At 39.4% G+C, this 12973-nt stretch overlaps 1 protein-coding gene across 2 annotated transcripts in view; it reads left to right on the top strand.

Moving 5' to 3' along the window:
* The first annotated feature begins 739 nt into the window (after positions 1-739).
* Positions 740-12973, top strand: part of SDCBP (syndecan binding protein) — a 34937-nt gene continuing 22703 nt past the window's right edge. For both annotated transcript variants that reach the window (XM_006943225.4, XM_011291377.4), the window contains exon 1: positions 740-879. The gene's annotated coding sequence lies outside the window, so the exon portion shown is untranslated. The remainder of the gene's footprint in view (positions 880-12973) is intronic.

Genomic DNA, 12973 nt, shown 5'->3' on the forward strand with positions numbered 1-12973 from the left:
TAATACGGTAAACTTAGGTGATTTAGTGCCTCAGTTTCTTTGTATGCTAACAGGCATGTTGTACCTTATAGACTGATGTAAGGACCAAAGACTATATACATCAAGTTCTTAGGACAGTGCCCGGAACATAGCCCTCAAGAAATATGGTTGTTGTTGTTGTTGTTGTTTTAGTTTTTGCATCCAGATACTGGTTATTACTTTTACGCCATACCACACACAACCTTGAACGGCCAACGAACTTTCGCTCGGATGGCCGAAGAGTTTATTACAGCCGAAGAAAGCAGCTGTCACAAAGAGGGGCAGGCGCTGGGAAGGGTTCATGGAAGCAATGTTTCTAAGCCTGTGAGTGGCGAGGTAAAGCGAGAGGGAAGAGACGAGTAGGAGTAAAGCGGTAGAAGTCCAAGGCTGGCGAGGAAATCTCCAGACGATGGGCTCTTCGGGACTCCCTCTGTATCGGAGGCAATGGGAACCAAGTGACCCTAAGCACGGACGAACGCAGCGGAGGGCAGGTGGCACCCGGCCCTGCCGCACTACCCGTCGGGGGGCAGAGGGTGGTGGGGAAGGTGGGAAGCGTAACCCGGGGCGGCGGGTGGGCGCTAAGAGCTCCCCAACCCTGGCTGGAGCGGGAGCCGGAGCAGCCCCCGTCGCGCCCCCGACACCCCGCCCCCGCCGCAGCCCCGTTACCATAGGGACTGGATCACCTGACCCGGAGCCGCGCGCTTGCGCGGGCGGAAGGCGGGGGCGGCACCGTGACGCGCCTCGCGGGCGGTCCTCGGGCGCGCGCCGCTCTTCTCTCTTCGGGTCTCGGAAGTCGGTGCCAGTTACCGAGGCGGCGGCGGCGGCGGCGGCGGCGGCGGCGAGCGAGTCCTTGTGGCCTAGGTGAGCAGCCTCGGTGGGGAGGGAGGGGAGCTCGAGCCGCGTCCCGGGCGCGGAGACCGGGGGGCGGAGGCGAGGGGGCCCCGGGTCACCTAGCGGAGAGCGTCTGGGTCACAGCGGTTTTCGGGAGTCGGCGGCGACGCCCTCTCTCTCCTCAGTGGTCGCCGCGCCCCTCCTTCCGCCCCGCGGGGCCCGGGGCGAAAGTTTGCGCGGGCGGCGCGCTCTGCCTGCCCGCGACCCTGTCGGTTTCGTGGTTCCGCCTGGGACCGGGGCGAGGGGATCGGGGTCGGTGGGGGGCTGGCGGCGGCGGGCGTAGGGACAAGCCCCGAGGCCCGGCCCGCGGCGACGCCGTCAGCCGCCGCCTCGGCTCGGACTCCTGGTTCTGGTCCCTCTCGATGGTTTTTGTTCGTCTTGGCCGAGATCCCTCGGGACCGGAGTGGGAAGAGCCTGTGCGCCGCTTTCCTTGGACTGCACTTAGCCACCTTCCTGGGTGGCTTCATCGGAACGTCCTGGATTTAGAAGGAGGAAGGAGGTGTTTGTTGAGTGGGCCAAGCCTTGACTTTCTGGAAGGGGGTGGGGAGAGGTTATTGGCTGCGCGTATTTCTGGAGAAGTTGGAGGAAAGGGAGAAACGTTCCAGCAGGGTGTGTTCAGAGGGAAATATCCCCCCGAGATGTAAATGACTCATAGTTTTCATTTCAGGATTTCCTTGTAATAATGGGAAAGTGAAGGCATGTATGGAGGTGGAAAGTTTTCCTTTGCGCTGCGGTGGAGTTAATCGTGGGGTCTTCCGGTGTGCCAGTTTTCCAAAGGAATTTCTAGGTTACCTAGGCTGTGTGTACTATCTGCACACGCATTTACTGTGATTTTTTTTTTTTTTCTTTCTTTACACTACGTTGGTTTACCAAAGTCTCAGCATCTGCTTGTTTGCGGGGCAGCTGGGTGGGTTAATCGGTTAATCCTGGGACTCTTGATTTGCGCTCAGGTCTTGAGCTTAGTCGGTGGGATCGAGCCCCTCATCGGGCTCTGTGCGGACCGCGGGGAGCCTGCTTGGGATTCTTTCTCTCCCTCTCTCTGCCCGTCCCCCGCTTGTGCACTCCGTGCTCTGTCTCTTTCTAAATTAATTAAGCGTTAAAAATTTCTGTTTTAAAACTCTGCTTGTTTGGGGCGCCTGGGTGGCGCAGTCGGTTAAGTGTCCGACTTCAGCCAGGTCACGATCTCGCGGTCCGTGAGTTCGAGACCCGCGTCGGGCTCTGGGCTGACAGCTCAGAGCCTGGAGCCTGTTTCGGATTCTGTGTCTCCCTCTCTCTCTGCCCCTCCCCTGTTCATGCTCTGTCTCTCTCTGTCTCAAAAATAAATAATCGTTGAAAAAAAATTAAAAAAAAATAAAACTCTGCTTGTTTGAGAGAGAAAACAATTGATTAAAAAGGAAAATTACATTGAAAACAGCTGCAGGCTGTATCTCGCAGGCTGTTCGCTGTGTTAGTTTAAATTCAGATTTTCCAGTCTTTAGCTTTACTATTGAGGGCAAAAGGTAAAGACATTTTTTTTTTCATGTGTTCTGGTCCCAGTTTAGTTGTATACGTTTTTGTCCGTTAATTAGTGTGTAAATATTATGGATCAAGTGGGTTGTGCCACAGGATGAAACTAAGGATGTGGAACATGTTTTAAAATGTTCAGGAAATAGTCCATTAAAATCCACATTTAACTTTGACAGCATTAGTTTTTAGTTATTTTGAGCATTAAAAGGATATAAAAGGCATGACCAGAAGAGGATGAATTTACGAATAGTTGGCAGTTGAACGCACTCTTTAATAAAGCCATTCCTTTAATTAAACATGACTCAACAAGTTTTTTTTTTCCTCTTTTTGCCAGATTTAGATACTTGTTTTAGGCAGTAAATACCAAGATTTTCTTAAAAAAAAAAAAAAAAAAGATTCCCCTGAACCACTTTATTTATTTATTTTTCAAGTTTACTTATTTTGAGAGAGAGTCATGGCGAGTGGCAGGGGAGAATCCCACGCAGACCCCACACTGCCAGCGCAGAGCCCACTTCGGGGCTTGAAACCACAAAGCCATGAAGTCATTGGGACGCCTGGGTGGCTCAGTCGGCTAAGCGTCCGACTTCGGCTCAGGTCATGATCTCGCGGTCCGTGAGTTCGAGCCCCGCGTCAGGCTCTGGGCTGATGGCTTGGAGCCTGGAGCCTGTTTCGGATTCTGTGTCTCCCTCTCTCTCTGCCCGTCCTCCGTTCGTGCTCCGTCTCAAAAATAAATAAACGTTAAAAAAAAAAAAAAAAAAACAAAAAAAAAAAAAACAAAAAAGCATGACCTGAGCTGAAACCAAGAGTCATGAGCCTTAACCAGCTGAGCCAGGCAGGTGTCCCTTTTCTTGAGTTTTTGATTATAGCCATTCTGGTAGGTGCTAGGTGGTATTGTAGTTTTGATTGCATTTCCCTGTTGAGAGTGATGTTGAGTATCTCTTCATGTGTCTGTTGGCCATCTGGAAGTCTTGGTTGGAGAAATGTCTATTCATGTCTTCTGTCCATTTTTTAAAATCTGATTATTCTTTGGGCTTTGAGTTGTGTAAGTTTTTTATGTATTTTGGATACCAGTTTTTTATCAGATCGGTCATTTGCAAATATCTTTTTTCATTCAGTAGGTTGCCTTTTAGTTGTGTTGATTGTTTCTTATGCTTTGCAAAAAACTCTTTATTTTGATGTCGTCCCAATAGTTAATTTTTGCTTTCAGTTCCTTTGCCTCAGGAGATATATCTAGAAAAATGTTGCTACAGCCCATGTGAGAAACCATTGCTGCTTGGGCTCTCTTCTAGGATTTTTATGGTTTCAGGTCTCACATTCAGGTCTTTAATCCATTTTGAGTTTATTTTTGTGAGTATGGTGTAAGAAAATGATCCAGTTTCATTCTTTTGTGTCTGATCAGTTTTTCTTCAGTACTTGTTTTTTGTGGTTTTTTTGTTTTTGTTTTTATAGTAGCCATCCTAATGGGTGTGAGGTGATATCTCGTAGTTTAAATTTGCATTTTTGTAATGATTAATGATGTTGAGCATCTTTTTAGGTGTCTATGGCCATTCTTCTATCTTATTTAGAGAAATGTCTATTCAAATCCTTTACCAGTTTTGTTGGTTTTGTTTTCTTGTGGAGTTTTGGTAGTTCTCTAAATATTCTCAGTATTAATCCCTTACTGGACATATGATTTACAAATATTTTCTCCCATTTTATGTGCTGCCTTTTTGCTCTGTTGATGGCATCTTTTGAAGTACAAAATTTTAAAAGTTAATGAAGTCTAAAGTGTATATTTTCTTTTGTTACCTGTGCCTTGGTATGATGTCCAAAAAATCACTGCCAAATCCAAATTCATGAATCTTTAGTCCTGTGTTTTCTTCCAAGAGTTTTTTGTTGTTGTAGATCTTGAATTTAGGTCCTTTATCCATTTTGTTAATTTTTGAAATGGGGTTGTTAGGTAAGGATTCACATTTATGCTGTAGCACATGGGTACCTAATTTTCTGAGCACCATTTGTTGAAAAGACTTTTATTCATTGAATGATCTTGGCACTCTTGTCAAAAATCATTTGACCATATATACGTGTGAAGGTTTATTTCTAGGCTTTCTGTTCTTTTCCAATGATCTCTGTGCTATTATGCTGATACCCTACTGTTGTGATTACTGTAGCCTTATAATAAGTTTTGAAATCAGCAAGTGTGAGTCTTCCACTTTTGTTCTTTTTCAAGATTGTTTTGGATATTTGAGTCCCTTGAAATTCCATATGAATTTTAGGATGAGTTTTTCTATTCTTGAAAAATATTCATTGTGATTTTGATAGGGATTGCATTGAATCTTGAGATCGCTTTGGATGATATTGACATTTTAACCATATTAAGTCTACCAATCCATGAACATATGGTACCTAAGTATTTTATTCTTCTTGATGTTATTGTAAGACAGTAGCAATTTTAAGATTGTTCATTTTTCATGCATAGAGATGTAGCTAATTTTTGTGCATTGACTGTATCTTGTGCTGAATTTATTAGTTCCAACAGCTTTTTTTTTGCGTGGAGTCTTTAGAGGTTTTTAAACCCTAAACATATACATCATATAATATGCACAGATCATTTTACTTCTTTTTCAATTTGGATGCCTTTTATTTCTTATTTTTGCCTAATTGCTCTCACTAGAACTTCCAGTACTATGTTGAATAGAAATGGAAAAAGCAGGTTTCCTTGCCTTGTTCCTGATCTTAGAGGAAAAATATTTAGTCTTTTACCACTGAGTATGATGTTCAGTGTGGGGTCTTCATGTATGGCTTTTAATAATGGATGTAGTTTTTTTTTCTATTTGGTGAGTGTTTTTATCATGAAAGCATGCCGGATTTTATCAAATGTTTTTTCTGCATCAGTTGAGATGATCGTGTGGTTTTTGTCTCCTTTATTTTATTGGTGTGCCCTATTACATTGATTAGTTTTTGTATGTTGAACCGTCCTTGTAGTCCAGGAATAAATCCCAATTGTTAAAAGGTGTATAATCCTTTAATGTTCTGTTGAATTCCATTTGCTTGTATTTTGAGGATTTTTGCATCAGTGTTCATAAAGGATATTGGTCTGTAATTTTCTTTTTTGGAGTGACTGTCTGGCTTTGGTGTCAGGTTAATGCTGTCCTCAGAGAATGAGTTAGGAAGTATTTCCTTCTCTTCAGTTTTTTCACCAATTTTGAGAAGGACTGGTATTCTTTTTTAAATGTTCAGAACTCACCAATGAAGTTTCACGGTTAGGGCTTTTATTTGTTGGGAGATTTTAGATTACTGATTTAGTCTTCTCACCTGGTATAGGTATATTCAAATTTTGAATTTATTTGTGATTTAATTTTGGTAGGCTTTATGTTTCTCGGAATTTGTCCATTTTATTTAGGTTATCTGATACTTTGATGTACAGTCATTCAGACTACTCTCTTATAATTTATTTCTGCAGAATAATTGTTAATATTCCCATTTTCTGATTTTAGTATTTTGAGTTTTCTCTATTTTTTAGTCCATCTAGCAAAAGGTTTGTCAGTTTTGTTGATTTTCTTCAAAGAACCAACTTTTGGTTTCATTGATTTTTTTTTTCTCTCATTTTTCCAGTTCTCTGGTTCACTTATTTCTAACCTTTATGATTTCTTTTTTTTGCTAGTTTTGGGTTTAGTTTATGCTTCTTTTTTTAGTTCTTTAAGTTCCCTCTCCTTGTAACACATATGTTAGCATATTTTGTACAGTGCTCTAAAGCATAATTTGTTTTCCCAGTTAATGATATTTTAGACCTTTCAATGTTCGTATATGTAGAACTTCCTCCTTTGAAGTCTTTTGCTGTTGCAGTTGGTGCTTCGATGAATAAGCTTTTACATATGTCACTCTTTACATGCGAATATTTTTGTAGGCTGAAGATCTAAAGTGGTATTGCACTATGTTTATAATTCTGGTAGATACTGCAAACTTCTGTATGGAAATTGTACTAGTTTACACTTCCACTAATAATGTATGAGTATTTCTCACAACCTTACTATCAGAGTGTTGCCAAACTTTGGATTTTTGCCAATCTGGCAAGTCAGAAATGTAACCTTATGGGTAAGAAGACAGTATCCTACATAACAGTAGACTTTATATGGCCACGTTTCACAGTGGTTTATGAGACTCTTCTTGGATAATTATTAAAGAGTTCCTAAGTCCTTCTATGGTCTGTGTCAGCCTGGGAAGCTCTTTTTAACTAGTGCCCAGGTAATTCTGATCTGATGATTAACCAAGTTTGAGAACCATCACCCTAGACCTGTTTAGGACTTTATCAAAGTGAGTGCATTGACGCCATTTATGAGCCATATAGAATGCTTATTAATCCTTAGTGTACTGTAATACGTGGTTATCACCATTTACCATCTAAGCCCAATGGACACTTCTTTTATTTTTTATATTTTAATTCACCTTATGAAAAATTTGTAGAAGTAAAAAGTAAAGGGACAGAGAAGCACAGTTTTACTGAAAACACAATTTTAATAATGACTGGACATAAGAAACCCACATTTTATTCTAAATTTTCCTGGATTTGGGGTGCCTGGGTGGCTCAGTCAGTTAAGCGTCCGACTTCAACTCAGGTCATGATCTCGCGGTTCATGAGTTCAAGCCCCATGTCAGGCTCTGTGCGGACAGCACAGAGCCTGGAGCCTGCTTGAGATTGTGTGTCTCCCTCTCTCTCTCTGCCCCTCCCCCACTGACACTGTCTCTCCCTCTCCCAAAAATAAACAAACATTAAAAAAAAACAAACCTGAGAATATGTGTAGCAGACAATAAATAACACAGAGAGCAGGAAAAAAAAATTAAAAAAAAGAAATAAGTAACATTTCCTGGATTTGAAAGTGTATGTGGCTGAAATGGGCAACATCTTTTTGTGTACAACTAATTGCTCATCAATTGTAATAAAGGAAATTAGCATGTGTCTATCTTATAAATATTGTTTCCATTTGAATATGTCTCTAATATGTTCTAGCTTGTCATTACTTCATGATATTTGTTGTCAAAACAATACTGATTCTAGATCTCAAATATATCTCTAATAGATTCTGTCTTTACCATCTGGTAATTTTTGTATTTGCATTGTCAAAATGCAGTACTTTTGCAAATATTACTGTCTTTTTGAGGGGAACACTATCTTTGCTCTATATTTACAGAGAATTTTCACTTATACTTTATATTATAAACTCCAATTAGAGTAATTAATGTGCTGAGTTTTAAAAAATTTCTCTACATTAGTTTCCTTCCAATCATCTTTGTTTAAACACCAGCCTTCATTTGGCCATTTAAAAGCCATATAAAGTAAATTTTGATTCACAGATATAAGAGTAAAAAGATGATAATATTTTAGTAAAACTAACTGAGTGAAAAGTTATATTTCTTTATTAGAGATATATATTTACCTACTGATTCTTAAATTTGAAGAATTTCTGTTAGGGTATTGTCATCTGAAAACCCAGCCTGTGATTTGCTTATATAATCAATTTCCTCATTATCATAAGAGCCTAGAGTACAGCTACTTGTCACTTTGCATTATCTTCTGATTTGTCTAATAAATAACTTCCTCCTTCAGTTTCCTTCTTTCTTCCATCATGGGTGAAAAATGAAAAATTCCAAGTGTTCAAGGAATGCTTGTTTAGAAAATAAGCTACAAATGTGGTGTCTAAAGAGTATATGTATTCTTGAAAGAGGATGCAATACTCTGGCCAGTACAAACTGAAGGATGAAAGAATGTGATTAATTTATTATTGCATCATTCTAGGTGATCTTATTTTTTGTTAATTTGGTTTTTTAGCATAGTTGGGGATAACTGATGAATTCTGATGAAATAATTCCTAGATTGATGAAATACATGTTTCAAAGACAGAGGAAAATAAGTTCACTAAGATCTCATAATAGATCTTAGTTTTATAAAAAAAAAAAATCCAGTTAAGCCCTTATTAAATTTATAAGATAGAGTGATTTTACTACATTTAAACATTTTTCTTCCTCTTTGTTCTTTGGATGATCTGTATGAAAGAATAAAAGTCGCTAAACAGAACTCCTAAAAAAAAAAAAAAAAAAAAAAAAAGGAACTCATTGGACCCTGATGGGTACACAGTGTTGAGGGCAGATTTCTGAACCTGACTCCAGACTTGACTGTTTCATTTTCTGGGCTAGGACTCTAGATTACGGTACTATAGTAGTCTCCCTTTATCTGCATGGTCAGATGTGGTCTGGAAGCAGATGATTCTTCTCTGATGTATTATCAGAAGGCCAGTAGTAGCCTAATGTTAGGTCACAATACCTGTGTCATTCACCTCACCTCATCCGTTTTATCACCTAACATCATAAGAAAGGTGACTATAGTACAAAAGGATATTTAGAGAGCGAGAACACATTCGTATAACTTTTGCAGTATGTTTTTATAATTGTTTTATTGTTATTGTTAATTTCTTAGTATGCTTAAAACTTTGTCGTAGATACATATGTGTAGGAAAAAGCATAGTGTATTTAGGTTCAGTGTTATAACTAGTCCATATAACCAGTAGGGGTCTTGGAATGTATCCCTTGCAGATAAGGGGGTTATGAGTGTACTTTAGGTTCCGTTACTGATGTGCATTTGTTGTTTCTTATGCTAATTAAAAATGTTTTGTACCATATTTTATTTTACAGTAATTGTAAGCTAATTAGGCTACTTCTATGTTTAAATAAGAGAATAGTTTGATATGCTGACTTCCTGTGAAAATAACTTATGGGACTAGAACATTCAAGCCCTTTGCTGTTGAAGAGTTCCAGGAATATAGCTTGTGGTGGCAGATATTTAAGAAACAAATGGGTTCTAAAAATTTTTGCCTTACAGGAAAGATACTTTGTTGATGTCATACGTTAAATTGAGACCCTGGAAAGCAAATTAAGTTGGTGGCAGAGCTGAGACTAAGACTTGGCTCCCCCGCCCTCCACTATATTTTTTAATTTTTAAAAACTTTTATTAAAGTTCAGAGGAGACCTATATCATTGTTAGTTTCAGGTGTGCAACAGAATGATTTTATATTTGTATATAATGTGAAATGATCACAGTAAGTCTGGTTAACATCATCACCACACATAGTTTTTTTCCCTTGTGGTGAGAACTTTTAAGATTCATTCTCTTAGCACTTTCAGATATACAGTACAGCATTATTAACTGTAGTCATCATCCTGTACATTATATCATCAGGATTTATTTTATAAGTGAAAGTTTGTGTCTTTTGACTCTCTTCATTCACTTTGCTCATCCCTTACCTTCCCCCACCACTGGCAACTACCAGTCTGTTCTCTGTATCAACAAGTTTGTTTTTGTTTTTGTTGTTGTTTAGATTCCACATATAATAAAGACCGGATGGTTATTGTCTTTGACTTTTTTCAGGTAGCATAATGCCCGTAAGGTGTGTCCATGTTGTTGCAAATAGCAAGATATCCTATTTTTTTATGGCTGCGACATATTCCATTGTGTGTGTTTGTGTGTCTTATATTTTCTTTGTCCATTCCTTTATTCATGAATAACAAGATTTCCTTCTTTGTTATGGCTGAAAATATTCCATTGTGTATATATACCACATTTTCTTTACCCATTCATCCATTTATGGACTCTTACGTAGCTTCTGTGTCTTGATTATTTTAAATAGTGTTGCTTTGAACGTGGAGGTGCAGATATCTTTTTACGTTGGTGTTTGTGTTCAGATATATACTCAAAGGTGGAATTGCTTGGTAATTCAGTTTTTAGTTTTTTGAGAAACCTCCGTGCTGTTTCCCACAGTGGTTGCACCAATTTATGTTTGCACCATTGATGCACAAGGGTTCCTTCTCCGGATCTTCACCAACACTTATTTCTTGTGATTTTGATTACAGTCGTTCTGACAGGTAGAGGTGATATCTCATTGTAGTTTTGATTTGCAGTTCCCTGATGGTTAATGATGTTGAGCACCTTTTCATATACTTGTTGGCCATGTGTATGTCATCTTTGGGAAAATGTTTGTTCAGATCCTCTGCCCGTTTTTTTATTTTTATTTTTATTTTTATTTATTTATTTATTTTTTAATTCTTTTTTTTTTCAACGTTTATTTTTTGGGACAGAGCGAGACAGAGCATGAACGGGGGAGGGGCAGAGAGAGAGGGAGACACAGAATCGGAAACAGGCTCCAGGCTCTGAGCCATCAGCCCAGAGCCTGATGCGGGGCTCGAACTCACGGACCGTGAGATCGTGACCAGGCTGAAGTCGGACGCTTAACCGACTGCGCCACCCAGACGCCCCTGCCCGTTTTTTTAAATGAGATTTGTGTGTGTGTTTGTGCGTTCGCACGCTTAGGTTGTATGAATTCTTTGTTTTGGACATTAACTCCTTTTCAAGTATATGACATGAAAGTGTTTTCTCCCATTTTGTGGGTTGCCTTTTCGATTGTTGATTGTTACCTTTGCTCTGCAGAAGTTTTTAGTTTTAGTCCCACTTATTTAGTTTTCTATTGTTGCCTTTGCTTTTGGTGTTACATTCAAAAAATCATCATCAAGATGAATGTCAAGGAGCTTAACATCTATATTTTTTTTCTAGAGGTTTTCTAGATGTTCTGAAATATCACATATGGCATTTGAGTTATGGAGGCCTTAGGCCACCCAGATAGAAAGACTCCAGGGAAGTTACCCTGACACTGCCCTGAGGAAATGGAGAGTCAAATGGGAAACTGGATACTGAGGCAGAGTAGTTGGGTAATTTTTATTTTTAGATATTCTAAAGAAACCCTGGCACTATTTCAAGCTCTGAGAAACCTCTTAGTAGAAACGAATTTGGGGGTTATTTTCTAAGGCCTGGGATGCAGAGGCCTTTCATTATGCATGGAGAAAGTTGAGAGTCCATGAGGTTGCATAGAGTGGGCCAAACCTGGTGTAGGGGTAAATGGAGAACACCAGTTCTTTCCAGGCATTAGACCAGTGAAAGAAAGCTGTTACAGTCAGGAATGTTGTACTGAACTGGTGGAGTAGAGTGGATGGCAGGATGTTTTGCCTACTAATCTCAGGGTGAGTAGGATATACACCAGTTGATTCTCAGCTGTAGGGGAGGCCTGGAAACAAAATTGTATAGTCAGTCCGATGATAGTCTGTGAGGGGCGTTTTAAGAGAAAGTGAAAAGAGAATTCACATACTGATGTAATAGAATTATTTTCACAATCCCCTTAAATCTCATCATTAGTCATTCTGAAATTCCAGCCATACTTGAAAGGATTTTTCAAAGATAGCTTTGTAGTTCTTCAGAAAGAACTACTTATTGTTGACGCTTAAGATTAGACCAAAGATTAACTCATACAAGTTGATAGAGCCTTTCGGAAAAATAATACAAGAATTTATTATTATCCTGGAAGAGCTTTAAACAGGGTTGTGTTCAAATATGTAGACTTGGAGGCGAAGAAAATTGAACTTTTCAATAAATGTTCGAAAGATATTTACTGCTATTGACAATATCAGTAAAAATGTAATAAACATTTGACTCGGTTTAGGACAAGACATCATGCTAGATAAATAAGAAATTAAAGGCCTTGACCTCAAGAACAGAGATAAACGTAAACTAGCTATATAACGTAAGGCAGAATGACGCTGGTGACTTGAGAGAAACGGTGTCAGACTGAGGTCATCAGTGGTGTCCTCACAAAAGTGGCTCTTGACTGGGATTTTGATAGAGAAGTCCTGGAAGGACATTCTGGGAAGAGGAAGCAGCTTTTGCAAAGATACGGAGACACAGAAGCGCTAGACCTGGCTGGGAAATAGCAAGTAGTTTGTGGCTAGAATGTTGTAATGCTTAAAGGAAATGATGTGAAATGAGGCCACAACGATAGTTTGTGAAGGAAAATCATTAAGGAATCCTTTGTATTTTAGAAGAGTGGTGAGAGTTAACTAAGGTCAACATACTTAGAGCAAACCTGAAACTAAATTTTTAAAAAAGCATAGGTTGGGGTGGTATTTGATACTTAAAAAATGTCTGAAAAGCCATTTATTTTTTCGGGGATTGAATTTGAGTATTTGTATGAGTGTGAAGTCACTTCTGGGGAATGAGCAGCCTTAGAGTTGTTCAGACAACTTCAGTTAATATTTATTTGAGGGGAAGCTTCTGTGAGGAAAATCTCTGAGAAAATTCACTGAGTTTTGAAACTTACCACTCATCCAGTTCATTTTTCCTGAGGAAGAGGGGATCTTGTGGGTGGCCAGTGGCAAAACTAGAAGTAGAAACCAAAAATAGAAATAGTACTAGATTCAAAGTCAACGTTTGTTCCAGTGAATTTCAAATGATGTTATGAGGTTGATAAAATGGTTGGAAAGGTAAATAAAATGTGTTTAAGGGGGAAGCTGTTAGAGAAATGATTTTTTGAGACACAGGAAAGGTACTCCCATGTCCCCTGCCCCCCGGATTAATAGAATTAAGTCATTTTTTTAAATTGTGCTTTCACATAAATTTGTATTTTATTCATAAACCTAAGCCCTATTTTCCCCTTAAAAACTATCAGGCCATTTATATTGGGCATTTTATTGGAGGCCCTATCCC

The sequence above is a fragment of the Felis catus genome, chromosome F2, assembly GCF_018350175.1.
Source record: "Felis catus isolate Fca126 chromosome F2, F.catus_Fca126_mat1.0, whole genome shotgun sequence".
NCBI lineage: Eukaryota > Metazoa > Chordata > Mammalia > Carnivora > Felidae > Felis > Felis catus.